This window comes from Ranitomeya imitator, chromosome 1, assembly GCF_032444005.1.
Source record: "Ranitomeya imitator isolate aRanImi1 chromosome 1, aRanImi1.pri, whole genome shotgun sequence".
Taxonomy (NCBI): Eukaryota; Metazoa; Chordata; class Amphibia; order Anura; family Dendrobatidae; genus Ranitomeya; species Ranitomeya imitator.
In genome coordinates, this window is record NC_091282.1 from 224,690,447 (window position 1) to 224,705,050 (window position 14,604).

Consider the following 14,604-nt stretch of genomic DNA (forward strand, 5'->3'; position numbering starts at 1 on the left):
CATAGGTCCAGCACACACCGTTCCGGGGTTGGAAGTCCGTGAGGGGACTGTGTCAGATGTTTACTTCCTGTAGGGCGGAGATAAGGCCCGGGGTTCTGGTGGCAGAATCTGCAGCTCCAGGATAGGAGGATTTTACACCCATAGATCTGTGGAGAAACAGCTCCAGAAGTCTTAGTAATTAACAGTCATGTAATGATATTAGAAAAGGAACAATGAGGAAGTGAAACGTGCAGGTGTTCAGGAGGAAACATGGATGTTATAGAGGTGTGGTGAGACCCCCATATGAGCTAGAAGAAGTATCTGTGCCTGCTGTGCTGGGGGCCACAAGCTGTCCTTGAATGGTCACCATGTAATGCTACATATGCAGCTTCCCAGGGGCTGCCAGGAGTAAGACACAGCTTTAGGCCGGGGTCACACTAGCGAGTGCAATGCGAGAAACGCACGCGAGTCTCACACCTCAATACCCGGCACTGCCGCCGGCACTCGGAACCGGAGCGTGCTGCTACATAGAGATACATGTAGCCACACACTCCGGTCTGAGTGCCGGCGGCAGTGTTCAATGGAGGTGTGCACATGTCAGGTTTCTCACACAGACCCACAGACATGTCCTTTTTTTCCATGTAGCACTGCCGAAATGTATGACCTTAATGACGTCACCACCGGTCACACACAGCTGCATTCTCACACTTGGCATGTTTTGGCTGGTGGGGTGAGCAGTCAGATCACTGATGTCGGCACGCACCAAAAAATCTGGATCGTCATGGGACATGGACCCCTTAACCGACGGATGTTTTTTTGTTTTTCGCTCCCCTTCTTTCCAGAGCCATAACTTTTTTACTTTTCCGCCAATCTGGCCATGTGAGGGCTTATTTTTTGTGGGACGAGTTGTACTTTTGAATTATACCATTGGTTTTACCATGTTGTGTACCAGAAAACAGTAAAAAAAATTCCAACTGCGTTGAAATTGCAAAAAAAAGTGCAGTCCCACACTTGTTTTTTTGCTTGGCTTTTTTGATAGGTTTGCTAAATGCTAAAATTGACCTGCCATTGTGATTCTCCAGGTCATTACGAGTTCATGGACACCAAACATGTCTAGGTTCTCTTTTATCTAAGTGGCAAAAAAAAATTCCAAAGTTTGCTTAACAAAAAAAAAAATTGCGCAATTTTCCGATACCAGTAGCGTCTCCATTTTTCATGATCTTGGCTAGGGTGAGGGCTTATTTTTTGTGAGCCAAGCAGACATTTTTAATTATACCACTTTTGTGCAGATGCATTCTTTTGATCGTCCGTTATTGCGTTTTAATGCAATGTCGCGTTGACCAAAAAACGTAATTTTGGCGTTTTGATTTTTTTTCTCGCTACGTCGTTTAGCGATCAGGTTAATCCTTTTTTTTAATTGATAGATCGGGCGATTCTGAACGCGGGAATACCAAATATGTGTAGGTTTGATTTTTTTTAATTGTTTTATTTTGATTGGGGCGAAAGGGGTGTGATTTGAACTTTTATATTTTTTTAATATTTTTAAACGCATTTTTTTAAAAATTTTAGTATGCTTCAATAGCCTCCGTGGGAGGCTGGAAGCATCCACTACTCGGTCACCTCTGCTACATAGAGGTGATGCACACATCACATCTATACAGCAGAATTACAGGCTTGCTATGAGTGCCGACCACAGGGTGGCACTCATAGCAATCTGCCATCAACAACCATAGAGATCTCGAGGAGACCTCTGATTGTGATGGCAACGCACCGCTGACCCCTGATCACGTGACAGCACTTGTTAAATGCCGGTCAGAGTTTGACAGCGGCATTTAACTAGTTAATGGGCGTGGGCGGATCGCAATTCCGCTTGCGCACATTGCGTGCACATGTCAGCTGTTCAGAACAGCTGACATGTCGCGGCTTTCAGGTGGGCTTACCGCCGGAGCCCACCTCAAAGTGGGGGATACTGCCAGCTGACGAATTATTCCGTCATCTGGAAAAAAGGGGTTAATGGATTATAAGTGGAAAGGTGATTATAATTTTGCTTTTTTATTTTTTGGTGAATAAATAGTTAAAAGAGGGTCGGGGAATGTTTATTTCAATTAAAGGACTTTATTCTGTGTCTTTATTAAATTTGACTATGGGGTTAGTAATGGAGGTAGACGCCTCTCCATTACTAACCTCTGGGCTTGATGTCAGTGGACATAAACCAGTTGACGTCAACTCCACAACTATTACACCACTTGCCCCGCACCAAGGCAAGTTGGGAGAGCAGAGGCTGAGCGCATCTAATGGATGCGCCATTTCTGGAGCGGCTGAGAGCTGATGTTCTTAGTCTGGGAGGGGGCAATATCAAATGCACCATTCAAATCTATTAATATCAGACCACATCTGTCTGCTTAGCCGTTGCTGGTTACTAAATATTGGGGCGGAACCCACATAATTGTATTTAAACAATAAATACAAGTACAGAAAAATGTGCACCGATTATAAATCACAGTGACATATTTCTATCATCTATTATGTTCCTCATGGCTATCTATCTCTATCTTTGAACATCTTTAATACATCTATACATATACATATCTATACACTTGGCCTGGGACAACTCATAAAGTCCCATGGATTCCAGTACCACCTCTATGCTGATAACACTCAGATCTACCTCTCTGGCCTAGACGTCACCTCTCTGTTGTCCAGAATCCCGGAGTGTGTATCAGCCATATCCTCCTTCTTCACCTCTCGCTTCCTCAAACTGAATGTGGACAAATCTGAACTCATCATCTTTTCTCCATCTCATAGATCTTCCTTACCTGACCTATCGCAATTAACGACATCACGCTTTCCCCCGTACCGGAAGTCCGCTGCCTCGGAGTAACCCTTGACACTGCCCTGCCCTTCAAACCGCACATCCAAGCTTTTTCCACCTCCTGTCGCCTCCAGCTCAAAAATATTTCCAGAATCCATCCTTTCCTCAATTGTCAACTACTAAAATGCTCGTGCATGCCCTCATCATCTCCCGCCTTGACTACTGCAACATCCTTTTCTGTGGCCTCCCTGCTAACACCCTTGCACCTCTCCAGTCCATCCTTAACTCTGCTGCCCGACTATTTCATCTCTCTCCTCGCTACTCTTCCGCTTCTCCCCTCTACAAATCTCTTCACTGGCTCCCATTCCCTCAGCGTATCCAGTTCAAATTACTAATATTGACCTACAAAGCCATCCATAACCTGTCTCCTCCATATATCACTGAACTAATCTCCTGATATCTTCCCTCACGTAATCTCCGGTCCTCCCAAGACCTCCTTCTCTCCTCCACACTTATTCGCTCCTCACCCAATCGCCTCCAAGACTTCTCCCTAATATCTCCCATCCTCTGGAATTCTGTGCCCCAACACATCCGACTATCAACCACATTCGGATATATTTTGTTTATATATGTAGCATTACAGGCATCTATTTTCTGGTTCGATTCCCGGGACTTAAGAATGAATGGATAACTGCCCAATATAGGATGAACAAAGTGGACTGTGATGTACTAGTCACCTGGATGAATAACAACATCTGAATTGTATTGAATAGTATTATTGTTGTCATCATGCTATATGTTAATAGGTGGCTATATTGTTGTGTCCTCTTCCCCTCTCCCCATAGGTGCAATATATTTTTTTATCACATATATGCACGCTTGCACTTTAAGATGTACCTATATGTTATAGGTATGCTGTCACTATAAATGGATCAGAGCGGCTGGTCCTTATGTATTTTATATATATTTTATATTTGTTTTTTTCCTTTTTTTTTGTACTCCTTGTATTGGTAATATAATGTAGTTTCATATACGCACTTTGGATACAAATTGCACATTAATATGCACTTACTGTATAAATATTTAGGTATTGTTCACTGATTATGGATTATGCAACAATTGTTATTTGCACAAGAATGGATGAGGACACTAAAGGCCCCGTCACACATAGCGAGATCGCTAGCGAGATCGCTGCTGAGTCACAAGTTTTGTGACGCAACAGCGATCTCAGTAGCGATCTCGCTATGTGTGACACGTACCAGCGATCAGGCCCCTGCTGTGAGATCGCTGGTCGTGTCGGAATGGCCTGGGCCATTTTTTGATCGTTGAGGTCCCGCTGACATCGCTGAATCGGCGTGTGTGACGCCGATTAAGCGATGTCTTCACTGGTAACCAGGGTAAACATCGGGTAACTAAGCGCAGGGCCGCGCTTAGTAAACCGATGTTTACCCTGGTTACCATCGTTAAAGTAAAAAAAACAAACGCTACATACTTACCTACCGCTGTCTGTCCTCGGCGCTCTGCTTCTCTGGTCTGGCTGTGAGCGTCGGTCAGCCGGAAAGCAGAGAGGTGACGTCACCGCTCTGCTTTCCGGCCGCTGTGCTCACAGCCAGAGCAGAGAAGCAGAGCACCGAGGACAGACAGCGGTAGGTAAGTATGTAGCGTTTGTTTTTTTTACTTTAACGATGGTAACCAGGGTAAACATCGGGTTACTAAGCGCGGCCCTGCGCTTAGTTACCCGATGTTTACCCTGGTTACCGGGGACCTCGGGATCGTTGGTCGCTGGAGAGCTGTCTGACAGCTCTCCAGCGACCAAACAGCGACGCTGCAGCGATCCGGATCGTTGTCGGTATCGCTGCAGCGTCGCTATGTGTGACGGGGCCTTTAGTGATATGTAATCACAGTTTGTTAGCACAATACTAAAGTTTATTCATCCCACTTTGGGTGATGATCAGTTATAATGCCGATAACAGTGGGGATTCCTTACCGTAGTAGAAGCCTGTTATGGGTGCAGATCGGTGCACGTCCCAAGCATGCGCTGTCGTTCGGTATGTGCATCGGCGCTCAACAGAGGCATCGCGTAGTCTTGGCAACAGGTCCGGTCAGCTGACCGGATCATGTGACCGGAAGACGTGATCCCTGAGCGCCGTGCTCAGTACGGAGCGACAACATGCCGGGTATGCGCCGCTACAGCTGCAGTTAGGTAACTATTACTATGATGTATATAGACTTTACACGTGCTGCGCCGATTCTTTGGACTGCACTACCTAGGTTAATACGATTAATCCCCAATCCCCACAGTTTTAAGCGTACCCTAAAAACTCATTTGTTCAGACTGGCCTACCACCTCAATGCATTAACCTAACGATCCCTGTGTGGCCTATTTAAAAAAAAAAACAAAAAAAAAAACAATCAGGTTCCTCGCATCATGTTCTCATTCACTTTATGCAGTTAATAGCCTCTGTGTCTGTACTGCTACATACTTAGGCAGTTAACTGGTTCATGCAGCTTTACATGAACACCCGAGCCTTACACTAGGGTCGGTCCGAATAACTAAAGCAATTGTTACCATCCACCTCTCGTGTCTCCCCTTTTCCTCATAGTTTGTAAGCTTGCGAGCAGGGCCCCCATTCCTCCTGGTATCTGTTTTGAACTGTATTTCTGTTATGCTGTAATGTCTATTGTCTGTACAAGTCCCCTCTATAACTTGTAAAGCGCTGCGGAATATGTTGGCGCTATATAAATAAAAATTATTATTATTATTATTATATAGACGCCATACACACTATGGGCTACCTCCTGACGAAGCTGCGGAGCCAGCGAAACGAGCGTCGAGGCGTTAGTGTGACTGCTATCCTATGCTGATATGGCCACAGGTAATGGATTTACTTTATTATAAGTATATCTTTCTTGTGGATATTCACTCCTGTGCATATGGGCTGGGTCCATTTGGATGTTTTGTTATTATATCAATCTAGCTAATACTTACCCTTATTTACATGGGCCAGTAATCCATTCAGGTGTTATATCAGCATGCTCCATCAGGTTGATTTACAAGTAGCGGCTATATAAGTCTACAACTTACGGACTATTATGTCATAATATTTTCTCCATCTTATGTAGAGTAGCAGGATTAGGTTAAGTCACTTTCTATACTTTGTCTTTGTTGCCAATTTTATTCTAGTACATGTGCAATAGTGGGTTCACCACTGCTGCATATTATATATACGGTTATTTGTAGTTATATTTATTTTCTACGTATTGATATATATGGAATATTCCTATTTAATGTACTAATAAAGAGTTATATTTTCATATAATCTTGATCGTGTTGTGACTTCACTACCTCAGTTGGTTACAAATTACTAATACTGACCTACAAAGCCATCCATAACCTGTCTCCTCCATATATCTCTGAACTAATCTCCCGATATCTTCCCTCACGTAATCCCCGGTCCTCCCAAGACCTCCTTCTCTCCTCCACACTTATTCGCTCCTCACCCAACCGCCTCCAAGACTTCTCCCGAATATCCCCCATCCTCTGGAATTCTCTGCCCCAACACGTCCGACTATCAACCACATTCGGATCCTTCAGACGGAACCTGAAAACCCACCTCTTCAGGAAAGCCTACAGCCTTCACTGACCACGCTGCCTCCTCATCACTACCGGAGATACTGCCCCACCAACACCGGAGCTCCTGCAACCCTCAACCTACTGTCTCCTTCCCCATAATCCTGTAGAATGTAAGCCCGCAAGGGCAGGGTCCTCGCCCCTCAATATCAGTCTGTAATTGTTAGTTTGCTTACTGTAAAGGTACCGTCACATTAAGCGACGCTGCAGCGATCTAGACAATGATCCCGATCGCTGCAGCGTCGCTGTGTGGTCACTGGAGAGCTGTCACACAGACAGCTCTCCAGCAACCAACTATGCGAAGTCTCCTGGTAACCAGGGTAAACATCGGGTTACTAAGCGCAGGGCCGCGCTTAGTAACCCGATGTTTACCCTGGTTACCAGCGTAAACGTAAAAAAACACTACATACTTACATTCCGGTGTCTGTCCCCCGGCGCTGTGCTTCTCTGCACTGACTGAGCACCAGCCGGAAAGCACAGCGGTGACGTCACCGCTGTGCTCTGCTTTCCGGCCGGCGCTTACACAGTGCAGAGAAGCACAGCGCCGGGGGACAGACACCGGAATGTAAGTATGTAGTGTTTTTTTTTACGTTTACGCTGGTAACCAGGGTAAACATCGGGTTACTAAGCGCGGCCCTGCGCTTAACCCCTTAATCCCATATGACGTACTATCCCGTCCAGGTGACCTGGGACTTAATTCCCATGGACGGGATAGTACGTCATATGCGATCGGCCGCGCTCACGGGGGGAGCGCGGCCGATCGCGGCCGGGTGTCAGCTGCCTATCGCAGCTGACATCCGGCACTATGTGCCAGGAGCGGTCACGGACCGCTCCCGGCACATTAACCCCCGGCACACCGCGATCAAAGATGATCGCGGTGTGCCGGCGGTGCAGGGAAGCATCGCGCAGGGAGGGGGCTCCCTGCGGGCTTCCCTGAGACGATCGGTACACGGTGATGTGCTCACCGTGTACCGAGCGTCTTCTCCCTGCAGTCCCCGGATCCAAAATGGCCGCCGGGCTGCATCCGGGTCCTGCAGGGAGCACTTCCGGGTCAGGATCAGGCTGCAGCTGCAGCTCTAATCCTGCCCGGCTGTATGTCAGATCACCGATCTGATAGAGTGCTGTGCACACTGTCAGATTGGTGATCTGTGATGTCCCCCCCTGGGACAAAGTGAAAAAGTAAAAAAAAAAATTTCCACACTTGTAAAAAAAAAAATAAAAAAAAAATTCCTAAATAAAGCAGAAAAAAAAAAATATTATTCCCATAAATACATTTCTTTACATAAAAAAAAAAACAAAAAAACAATAAAAGTACACATATTTAGTATCGCCGCGTCCGTAACGACCCGACCTATAAAACTGGCCCACTAGTTAACCCCTTCAGTGAACACCGTAAGAAAAAAAAAAAAAAAACGAGCCAAAAAACAACGCTTTATTATCATAACGCTGAACAAAGAGTGGAATAACACGCGATCAAAAAGACGGATATAAATAACCATGTTACCTCTGAAAACGTCATCTTGTCCCGCAAAAAACGAGCCGCCATATAGCATCATAACCAAAAAAATAAAAAAGTTATAGTCCTCTGAATAAAGCGATGCCAAAATAATTATTTTTTCTATAAAATAGCTTTTATCGTATAAAAGCGCCAAAACATAAAAAAAATGATATAAATGAGGTGTCGCTGTAATCGTACTGACCCGAAGAATAAAACTGCTTCATCAATTTTACCAAACGCGGAACGGTATAAACGCCTCCCCCAAAAGAAATTCATGAATAGCTGGTTTTTGGTTATTCTGCCTCACAAAAAAATCGGAATAAAAAGCGATCAAAAACTGTCACGTGTCCGAAAATGTAACCGATAAAAACGTCAACTCGTCCCGCAAAAAACAAGACCTCACATGACTCTGTGGACCAAAATATGGAAAAATTATAGGTCTCAAAATGTGGAGACGCAAAAACTTTTTTGCTATAAAAAGCGTCTTTTAGTGTGTGACGGCTGCCAATCATAAAAATCCGATATAAAAAACTCGCTATAAAAGTAAATCAAACCCCCCTTCATCACCCCCTTAGTTAGGCTAGGTTCACATTGCGTTAATGGGTTAACGCTAACGGACAGCGTTGCACGGCGAAAATGTCACAATTAACGCCGTGCAACGGGTCCGTTAGCACAACCATTGACAGCAATGTGATTTTCGGGTGTAGCGCATCGCTAGAGCGTGCCATTTTCGGCTCGCGCTAGCAAGGTGCCATTCTTTTGTGGCGCGCCTCAGACGCTGCTTGCAGCGTCCGCGGCGCGCCCGAGGTCCGATCCCCGATCTTCCAGAGCGGGGACGTTAACGCGACCACTAAACACGACACCTAAAAAGACATTGTGTTAGCGCAATCCGCTAGTGCTAAACGGATTTCCCTAACGCAATGTGAACCTAGCCTTAGGGAAAAATAATAAAATTAAAAAAAATGTATTTATTTCCATTTTCCGGTTAGGGTTAGGGTTAGGGCTAGGGTTGGGGCTAGGGTTAGGGTTTGGATTACATTTACGGTTGGGATTAGGGTTGGGATTAGAATTAGGGGTGTGTCTGGGTTAGGTGTGTGGTTAGGGTTACAGTTGGGATTAGGGTTAGTGGTGCGTTTGGATTAGGGTTTCATTTATAATTGGGGGGTTTCCACTGTTTAGACACATCAGGGGCTCTCCAAACGCGACATGGCGTCCGATCTCAATTCCAGCCAATTCTGCATTGAAAAAGTAAAACAGTGCTCCTTCACTTCCGAGCTCTCCCGTGCGCCCAAACAGGGGTTTACCCCAACATATGGGGTATCAGCGTACTCGAGACAAATTGGACAACAACTTTTTGGGTCCAAGTTCTCTTGTTATCCTTGGGAAAATAAAAATTTGGGGGGCTAAAAATCATTTTTGTGGGAAAAAAAAGGATTTTTATTTTCACGGCTCTGCGTTGTAAACTGTAGTGAAACACTTGGGGGTTCAAAGTTTTCACAACACATCTAGATAAGTTCCATGGGAGGTCTAGTTTCCAATATGGGGTCACTTGTGGGTGGTTTCTACTGTTTGGGTACATCAGGGGCTCTGCAAATGCAACGTGACGCCTGCAGACCAATCCATCTAAGTCTGCATTCCAAATGGCGCTCCTTCCCTTCCGAGCTCTGCCATGAGCCCAAACAGTGGTTCCCCCCCACATATGGGGTATCAGCGTACTCAGGACAAATTGAACAACAACTTTTGGGGTCCAATTTATTCTGTTACCCTTGTAAAAATACAAAGCTGGGGGCTAAAAAATCATTTTTGTGAAAAAAAAAAGAATTTTTATTTTCACGGGTCTGCGTTATAAACTGTAGTGAAACACTTAGGGGTTCAAAGTTCTCACAACACATCTAGATAAGTTCCATGGGAGGTCTAGTTTCTAATATGGGGTCACTTGTGGGGGGTTTGTACTGTTTGGGTACATCAGGGGCTCTGCAAATGCAACGTGACTCCTGCAGACCAATCCATCTAAGTCTGCATTCCAAATGGCGCTCCTTCCCTTCCGAGCTCTGCCATGCGCCCAAACAGTGGTTCCCCCCCACATATGGGGTATCAGCGTACTCAGGACAAATTGGACAACAACTTTTGGGGTCCAATTTATTATGTTACCCTTGTGAAAATACAAAACTGGGGGCTAAAAAATTTTTGCGAAAAAAAAATAAATTTATTTTAACGGCTCTGCGTTATAAACTGTAGTGAAACACTTGGGGGTTCAAAGCTCTCAAAACACATCTAGATAAGTTCCTTAGAGGGTCTAGTTTCCAAAATGGTGTCACTTGTGGGGGTTTTTAATGTTTAGGCACATCAGGGGCTCTCCAAACCAACATGGCGTCCCATCTTAATTCCAGTCAATTTTGCATTGAAAAGTCAAATGGCGCTCCTTCCCTTCCGAGCTCTGCTATGCACCCAAAAAGTGGTTTACCCCCACATATGGGGTATCGTCGCACTCAGGACAAATTGCACAACAACTTTTGTGGTCTAATTTCTTCTCTTACCCTTGGGAAAATAAAAAATTGGGGGCGAAAAGATCATTTTTGTGAAAAAATAAGATTTTTTATTTTTACGGCTCTGCATTATAAACTTCTGTGAAGCACTTGTTGGGTCAAAGTGCTCACCACACATCTAGATAAGTTCCTTAAGGGGTCTACTTTTCAAAATGGTGTCACTTGTGAGGGGTTCCAATGTTTAGGCACATCAGGGGCTCTCCAAACGCAACATGGCGTCCCATCTCAATTCCAGTCAATTTTGCATTGAAAAGTCAAATGGCGCTCCTTTCCTTCCGAGCTCTGCCATGCGCCCAAACAGTGGTTTACCCCCACATATGGGGTATCGTCGCACTCAGGACAAATTGCACAACAACTTTTGTGGTCTAATTTCTTCTCTTACCCTTGGGAAAATAAAAAATTGGTGGCGAAAAGATTATTTTTGTGAAAAAATATGATTTTTTATTTTTACGGCTCTGCATTATAAACTTCTGTGAAGCACTTGTTGGGTCAAAGTGCTCACCACACCTCTAGATAAGTTCCTTAAGGGGTCTACTTTCCAAAATGGTGTCACTTGTGGGGATTTCAATGTTTAGGCACATCAGGGGCTCTCCAAACGCAACATGGCATCCCATCTCAATTCCAGTCAATTTTGCATTGAAAAGTAAAATGGCGCTCCTTCCCTTCCGAGCTCTGCCATACGCCCAAACAATGGTTTACACCCATATACGGGGTATCAGCGTACTCAGGACAAATTGGCCAACAATTTTTGAGGTTCAATTTCTTCTCTTACTCTTGGGAAAATAAAAAATTGGGGGCGAAAAGATCATTTTTGTGAAAAAATATGATTTTTTATTTTTACGGCTCTGCATTATAAACTTCTGTGAAGCAATTGGTGGGTCAAAGTGGTCACCACACATCTAGATAAGTTCCTTAGGGTGTCTACTTTCCAAAATGGTGTCACTTGTGGGGGGTTTCAATGTTTAGGCACATCAGTGGCTCTCCAAACGCAACATGGTGTCCCATCTCAATTCCTGTCAATTTTGCATTTAAAAGTCAAATGGCTCTCCTTCCCTTCCGAGCTCTGCCATGCGCCCAAACAGTGGTTTACCCCCACATATGGGGTATCAGCGTACTCAGTACAGATTGTACAACAATGTTTGGCATCCATTTTATCCTGTTACCCTTGGTAAAATAAAACAAATTGGAGCTGAAATAAATTTTGTGTGAAAAAAAGTTAAATATTCATTTTTATTTAAACATTCCAAAAATTCCTGTGAAACCCCTGAAGGGTTAATAAACTTCTTGAATGTGGTTTTGAGCACCTTGAGGGGTGCAGTTTTTAGAATGGTGTCACACTTGGGTATTTTCTATCATATAGACCCCTCAAAATGACTTCAAATGAGATGTGGTCCCTAAAAAAAAATGGTGTTGTAAAAATGAGAAATTGCTGGTCAACTTTGAACCCTTATAACTCCCTAACAAAAAAAAATTTTGGTTCCAAAATTGTGCTGATGTAAAGGAGACATGTGGCAAATGTTACTTATTAAGTATTTTGCGTGACATATCTCTGTGATTTAAGGGCATAAAAATTTAAAGTTGGAAAATTGCGAAATTTTCAAAATTTTCGCCAAATTTCCGTTTTTTTCACAAATAAACGCAAGTTATATCGAATAAATGTTACTACTAAAATGAAGTACAATATGTCACGAGAAAACAATGTCAGAATCGCCAAGATCCGTTGAAGCGTTCCAGAGTTATAACCTCATAAAGGGACAGTGGTCAGAATTGTAAAAATTGGCCCGGTCATTAACGTGCAAACCACCCTCGGGGCTTAAGGGGTTAATAACCCGATGGTTACCAGTGAAGACATCGCTGAATCGGCGTCACACACGCCGATTCAGCGATGTCTGCGGGAGTCCAGCGATGAAATAAAGTTCTGGACTTTCTGCTCCGACCAACGATGGTACAGCAGGATCCAGATTGCTGCTGCGTGTCAAACACAACGATATCGCTAGCCAGGAAGCTGCAACGTCACGGATCGCTAGCGATATCGTTCAGTGTGACGGTACCTTTAGTGATATCTGTAATTTGTATGTAACCCATTCTCATGTACAGCACCATGGAATCAATGGTGCTATATAAATAATAATACATCAAACTTTAATTTCTATGCTGAATTTCATTCTATGCGTGTCACACTGACAGCACACGGTCACACTGTCACATACGTACAAATGGACCACGGATCTCACCAGTACTGTTTTTTCCAGTACAGGAATCACCAAGACGTGTGAAGGGGGCCTAAAACTGAATTTGTCAAAAATTGAACTCCGTGTGTTTCCTCCCTCTACTAACCTTCCCAAACCCAATAATGTAATTTCCTTATTTGGCTCTAGCACGCTCACAGTCTTGGGTTAGATTTCTGGAACGCGATACCCTGGAAAATCCAGTTAATTCACAGTAGCCACAGTTTTAAGCATGCGCTAAATAACACATTTCTCTAAATTTGTTTATCATCGTTCCTCATTAGTCTAACTGTTCCTTGATCTTCCTAACCTTTCCTCAGAATCTGGTCCCTACTACCATCTGTCTCCATACCCTCAGTAGCACTTTGTATCTGTACTAATACAGATACTGGCTGGTGACCGGATCATACAACGTTATTTGAAAACCATATTTATGATACTGACGGCTGTATACAAGCACTCATTTACCTTTTGTGTCACCCCTATTTCCTCATGGATTGTAATCATGCGAGCAGACCCACTCACCTCCAAGTATGTGTTGAAATGTGTTATTTTGTAGTGTCTTATTTTGTTTGTACAAAATCCCCTCTGAATGGTAAAGTGCTGTGAAATATAGTGCTATAGAAATAAAAATAACACATTTACTGTGCTCAAAATTGGGCCAATATCTATGAAGAGCTCAGGTGATACTACACTGCTCAAAAAAATAAAGGGAACACTTAAACAACAGAATATAACTCCACGTAAATCAAACTTCTGTGAAATCAAACTGTCCACTTAGAAACCAACACTGTTTGACAATAAATTTCACATGCTGTTGTGCAAATGGTATAGAAAACAGATGGAAATTATTGGCCATTATCACGACACACTCAATAAAGGAGTGGTTCTGCAGGTGGGGACCACAGACCACATCTCAGTACCAATGCTTTCTGGCTGATATTTTGGTCACTTTTGAATGTTGGTTGTGCTTTCACACTCGTGGTAGCATGAAACGGACTCTACAACCCACACAAGTGGCCCAGGTAGTGCAGCTCATCCAGGATGGCACATCAATGCAAGCTGTGGCAAGAAAGTTTGCTGTGTCTGTCAGTGTAGTGTCCAGAGGCTGGAGGTTCTACTAGGAGACAGGCCAGTACACCAGGAGACGTGGAGGAGGCCGAAGGAGGGCAACAACGCAACAGCAGGACCGCTACCTCATCCTTTGTGCAAGGAGGAACAGGAGGAGCACTGCCAGAGCCCTGCAAAATGACCTCCAGCAGGCCACAAATGTGCATGTGTCTGCACAAACGGTTAGAAACTGACTCAATGAGGATGGTGGGAGTGCCCGACGTCCACAGATGGGAGTTATGCTCACAGCCCAACACCGTGCAGGACGCTTGGCATTTGCCACAGAACACCAGTATTGGCAAGTTTGCCACTGGTGCCCTGTGCTCTTCACAGATGAAATCAGGTTCACACTGAGCACATGTGACAGAGTCTGGAGACGCTGTGGAGAGCGATCTGCTGCCTGCAACATCCTTCAGCATGACCAGTTTGGCAGTCGGTCAGTAATGGTGTGGGGTGGCATTTCTTTGGAGGGCCGCACAGCCCTCCATGTGCTAGCCAGAGGTAGCCTGACTGCCATTAGGTACCGTGATGAGATCCTCAGACCACTTGTGAGACCATATGCTGGTGCGGCTGGCCCTGGGTTCCTTCTAATTATTATTTATTTATATAGCACAATTAATTCCATGGTGCTGTAGATGAGAAAAGGGGTTACATACAGAGTTATAGATATCGTTTACAGTAAACAAATTTACAATGACAGACTGGTACAGAGGGGAGAAGACCCTGTCCTTGCGGACTTACATTCTACAGGACAATGCCAGACCTCATGTGGCTGGAGTGTGTCAGCAGTTCCTGCAAGA